Here is a 6,159-nt window from a genome sequence, read left to right as displayed (position 1 = left end):
GCTGCTGCTGCTCGGAAAAGCCCTGGGGCGCGAGCTGCTGGCCAAGTCGCTGGCCAGTGCTGGAGCTCAGGCTGTGGCCGACGCTATGGACGTTGCCGCCGCCGCTGCTACCCGCGCCACTGTTGTTGTGAAGCCCCGACGCCGTCGCTCACTCCGCCATGTTGCCGCCCCCTGCCTGCGGTAGAGGCCACTGCGCCTGCGCAGAGCCTCAGGAGGCGGAGCTCTCACAGCACCCCCTCGGTCGCCCTGCCCTCCTTCTCCTTCCGCCCACCCACCCCGGCACCCCTAGTCCCTCCCCCAACCACACAACGGATAGACAGGTGAGCAGGTGCATGGGGACGGACGGCTGCAAGACACTGGGGCAAGCTGGCAGAGGCGGAGCGGGTGGGGTGGCTTCCTTGTGCTGTTCCCTTGAGGGTGGATTCTCCCTGTGGGGAAGGACACAGTGTGCGTGTCTTGCCTTCGCTGCAACCTCCTCCTTTCCTCTACTGTATATCCTTTTGCTAGAGGAGGTTCGTCATCTTCGTAGTTGCATCCAGCTGCTGCTACTGCCAGGGCCACGTGCCTTGTAAGGTAGGGGAGTGGCTGACGACCTTTTCCTGCCCCTCTTTACCCTTCTTCACAGTCCTGTTCGCCTGCCCTGCCTGAAATTTCCCAAAGGAAAAGTGGCTGGCAAACCAGAAAAACGAACCGGGAGGGACGATTCTGCTTGGCCTGGGGAAGGATTCAGATGGAGTATAACAGTTCTTTTTCTACAGCCATGAAAGAGGCTGACATGACACCTGCTCACACAGGCGCGACTTAAAATAGAACTTGTCAAACAGTGATCTCTGGAAAGGGCTCCGAACAGCAAACAGTTTTTAAACTCACCTCCCAGCCTAAAAAAAGCGACTCTTTGTGACACTGTGCGGTAACTAGGTGGGAGCAATAGATCAAGCCCTTTTAAAATCCCCAACGATCCTCAGGTATGATGCTGATTAATGATGCCTCCCTTTTTCATAGGCATGCATGGAGTAGAGGATGTTTGAAATTAGTGAAAAAAAATGATTTTCACTGCCAGCTTTGATCCTTAAGTAGATTTCGGGGTCTACTAGAAGACACCTTACTTTTAATTTTAAAAATTAGCGTGTTCTCAGTAATCTTGCTGCTGGTATTGAATTAAAACTAAATGAGCATGACTGCTTATTTCTTTCCCAAAATGAAGGATGAAATTTTCTTGCACTTTTCGTTAAACATGTATTACAAGACACCAGAAATACTAGGTATCTGGAGGTATTGTCAAATCATTTTAATTGCCATCTCAAACAAAAACAAAAAGTCAATATGCAATCCATTATAATCTGGTTTCTTATTAATTGTATTTAATTGGACCTGCTAGACAAGTTGACTCCCAAGATAGAGGGACATGGAAAAATTCTAAAATACCACAGGATATAAAAAAAGTTCTTTAAAACAAGTGCTTAGGATTTGCTCTTTGTTGTATGTTTGTTTAAACTTGTACTGAAGTAGTTAAGCAAAAAAAATTTAACTGCTGTATTTATTTGAGTAGCAATGGAATTACTAAATTCTAAATTCTAGCAAGGTTGAAACTGTATGGGAAATGTTTAAAACATTTGTCTTAGTGTGGTTTGAGATACACTGTAAATGACAAACTGTCACATTTATAGCTATCTACAGCATTTTTGTCTTTCTCAGGCATAAATCTATTTCTGTGATAGCTATTTCATATTTCACTGCATATTTAAATGATACACCTTTTAAAAATACATAAATCCAGAATGAAAGGTCACCATAGGTCATCATACCATTTTTTTATCCTACTATAAACATAAACAAAACATATAGAATTTATATAAAACACACATACACACACGGCATAGGGTTCTACCTCTATTTTTAGACTTCATGCATGACTGTTTTGAAAGACAACCTGAATTTGTTTTCATTATGAATAAATAACATTTTCACATTTCCGTTTTGTTACTTAAGCAAATGGTTTTGTTTTTCATTCATTTTTCTTTAGTCCAGACAAGTAGATAAAGAGGATAACACTATTTCAAAGTAAGAAAATCCATTTCTTTTACATACTTCACTCAGTTTCAGAGATTTCTAGAAGAGGCTACCAATGAAAATATTCTCCAGTAGACTTTCAGCTTCTCACAAGCAGGATGGTACTGTGAATAGTGCAGAGCTTCGAATCATGCTCATAACTAAGTACCAATGAAGTCTTCTCATGCTATTTGACCTTCACTATCCTTGTTTCTTTTTTAAATTAATTTTATTGGTACATTCAGGATATACAATATAACGACATTCATCATTGGAAATTGCACCTTTACATAATAGTATCCGTCTCATAGGGAGGTGAGTATTCAGTAAAATAATTTTTATTCAGCAGCTATCATACACTAAATTATGTGTGTCAAGTGACATATAAACACATGTGAAATAAAGTATAACCATGTACATGTCTTTATAATTTCAGTTATATGTTTTCAATATTATCTCTAAATCATAAAGATTAGAAAAGAAAACAAGTCTATTTCCTTTTGGCCTACAAAGCCTATTTCCCCAGAAATGTACAAATAATTTAGTATTACATTCAGAATATTTTGAAACAGAAGCTCTATAATCACAGAAAACTCCAAATATGTTAACTTTCAAATCTCCAGCATAAAAACATGTCATGTGGTGAATATTAATTTTGTATACATTTTTACATGCTCATACTTCCAAAAGTAACCCTTCAAAGATCAGAAGCCCATGAATTTCAGTTATAAGAGGCCGTATTGCACAGTGATTGAGAGTACAAGCCCTAGATTCAACAGAACCTGAGTTGTTCCACCTCCTACTTCTATACGCCATCTTGAGCAAATGACTGAGCTTCACAGCCTCAATTTACCCAAGCCAGTATAGGGATGATAATCCAATTTCCTAAGATTGAAGCCCCTACTACTGTAAATTTAAAGTACTTAACATGTAGCAACTGTCAACCAATGATGTTTCCCTTCCTTAGCTAAGGGAAAAGACCATATTGTAATTTTTTGTGTGTTTTCAGAATGCCTAATTTATAATTTACATTTGGAAAAATGTGTTAAAAATATATAAAAATAATAGTTCAAAGGAAAACTGTTCCTATTCCCTTCACCTGCTCTGTAACGAACAGATATCTTTCTTTCCTCACTTCAAATTTTGCATGGGTTGAGACCAGTATAAAACAAAGAGACTCTTACCTTAGCCTCAGCCTTTAGAAATATAACTTCCATTGGGTAATGAAAAATTAAATTAGATTGGTTTGGTTTGGGTTGGGGTTTTGCAGCAGTGTGGCACTAATGATTCATTTAATATAGTAATGGCTCATGTTTGGTGCCTAGTAGGTTTTCAGATAATTTGGAATCCATTCCCCTTTCATGTTGAAATTATTATCAAACTTTTGTTTCTAGGCATGTTGCTATTAAACAACAGCTGATTTCCAATATGTATATTAACATGTCAATTTTGAGACAGTATACAGAATTGTATTATCTATTTAAATTTAAATTTTATTTTATTCACATTTTATGTATAGTTTATATTTAAATTTCATCTGCAAGACATTTCTTATTTCTGAATATATTGTATAAATGATGTATTGTCTTATTCTTCAAGTTTGAGAGCATTCCTTCTACATTTTCATCCAAATATTTGACTGAACAGTATAAAAATGACTCAGTAGTCATTAGTAACATTATGGTAGGAATCAACTCACATTTTTCAAGCTGTAGGAGCTAAATCTTTAGAGAGTCATTAACTGATTTTATGGATTACAACTAACTCTTTTTTTTTTTTAGTGAAGTACAAGATCACACAGAATGGGAAATATATCCATTTTGTAAGGCTAGTTCTATCAAACTTTTAAAAATTATATATACACTTACACATATGTAGAGTGTATATGTATGTTTACTAGACAATGATATAAAATTATGTTTTTACTGCAAGTTATAATCAAAATTTTGAAAATTTTAAGTTTTTTATAAGCTCTTGTTTGTTATAATCTTTCAACTACCAATTAGCTGTTATACTATATTAGCATCTAGCCCATATGGTATTTCTCTTACCTGTCCAAAAGAGATTTTGAAAATTAGCCAGCTAAAGTCTGGATGCAACCTGCCTTTATACATAAAAATATTAAATAAAAATATAAAGATGTGAATTATTAACTATTCTGGTGTTACTAAGCAACTTGCAGCAGACTTTGGAGCATTTACCTCTCTCTCTTTAGAATTTCAATCTCTGGCTCTTCTACTTCTCTATGACTCCTCAAAGACCACTGAGAGTTTTCACTGATCTAGCTTTAGGATATTTTCAGAAACAATGGCTATAACTTTCCTTCCTTGGGGACATGAAGTCATTTAGACTAGACAGGTGCCTATTTAGAATTCTTTCATCAAACTGTAACTTCCATTTCTTTCAGCTACTATTGAGTTTACCTTTATCACTCCAGTAATTTTTCTCCTAAACAGAGAATACAGACACTAAACAGAAATTTAGTGTGTGTTGACCCATTTCTGGAAAGGCTCAAACATTAATGCTTAAAAACCAACAAATATTTGAGTGTCTACTAGGTGCTAAACAAACAAACAAACAAAAAACTAGGCTAGTTGATATGAATGATTATGAAGTTTCCATGTAGAAAACTATTATCTTTACACAGAAAGTTCACCATCAAGTGAGTGGTATAAAAGTAGTGTCCTCTGGAGTTTCAAAAGAACTAGAGAGTGTACAAGCAGTATGATGCACATGTACCTCAAACATCACGAGTCTACACACAAATACACCACATGCACATATTTATTCACCATTTAAATAAGAATTACTTCTGCCCATTATTCTGGCAGTATGTTGAGCTTGTGTCCCATTCTTTTATTCTCACTACCATCATCCTGATTCACGTGTTAAAAATGTCATAGGTGGTTTCAGTGTCTCCACCTTCTCTTCTGCAGTCCATTGTCACATGATAAAGTTCCCAAAGATCCATTGTGATGGATAGATTAGTGGTCCAGAACTTTTACTTTATTAATGACTGTAATTTCTACATACAAACAACACCTGCAGTTCTCTTTATCTAAGAACAACAACAACAACAACAAAAGTCAAGGGTTCTTATCAGGTCAAAGCCCTCCATGCTTTTGATTTATTGCAATTCTTCATTCTATTCCTGACAGGAACCTGTAAACCCTATATCAATTGCTCCTGACCTTTGTGAATGTGCATTTCACAATTATGTTACTAACAGCTAGACTCTTACCTAGAGGTTTTTTTTTTTTTTTTTTGGTATCTATTAAATGAGAAAATATATGTGAAGAACGGCTACTTCAGCTCAATAATACCTAATTTAATTTAAATATTTTAAAATTTATTTGCACTTTTTAAAAAACTGCATACATACATCTATTTGAAACACACACACACACACACACACACACACACACACTATTGTGGGTTGAATTTCTGTATTGGCTGACTGCAAAATAGAAACATGGCAGGCAAGCATGGCAAAGGAAAACTCCTCACCTCAGGCGACCAAAAGCAGACAGCAGGAGAAGAGCCTTAGAAAGAGGAGTCAGAGATCAGATATAATTCCCATCAGCCACCCAGACACACCAGAAGTGTGCTTTACTACTCTCCTAGAGATCTCTAAACAGATTGATAATCAAGATTAACTGTCGCAAATACAACGAATTAGTTGTTTCTAGCTTCCCTAGCTTACTTGCCAAGAACATGAAAGTTACATATATGAAAGCCAATATATGTAGTCACCTACATAGCTTTTTCACTCAAATTCAAACTGAAAGAAAAGTTTTCATACTAACAAAAGATTAAGCAGAAAGTTTCTTTTTGTTTTGCACAATGACCTCTATTGCCCTGTAGCTTCCACTGGGCTTGATATACGTATTCTGGAGAAACAGTATGTTAAAGAAAGGAGTTTGTGTAATTTTTACTAGGTAATTGTTAAAAATTATTATTCATCCGCTATCATGAGCTTTTGCATGTCTTATTTTTAAGTCTCTCTATAGTACTTCAACTAAGCTACAATTCCCATTTTTCAAATGAAGGAACTAATGTGAAATTAAATTCAATCAGTTGTATGAGGTACAAATTAGGATTTGATCCCAA

Source organism: Fukomys damarensis, unplaced genomic scaffold, assembly GCF_012274545.1.
Source record: "Fukomys damarensis isolate Sample0158 unplaced genomic scaffold, DMR_v1.0_HiC HiC_scaffold_38, whole genome shotgun sequence".
Classification (NCBI taxonomy): domain Eukaryota; kingdom Metazoa; phylum Chordata; class Mammalia; order Rodentia; family Bathyergidae; genus Fukomys; species Fukomys damarensis.
This window is presented reverse-complemented; position numbering follows the sequence as displayed.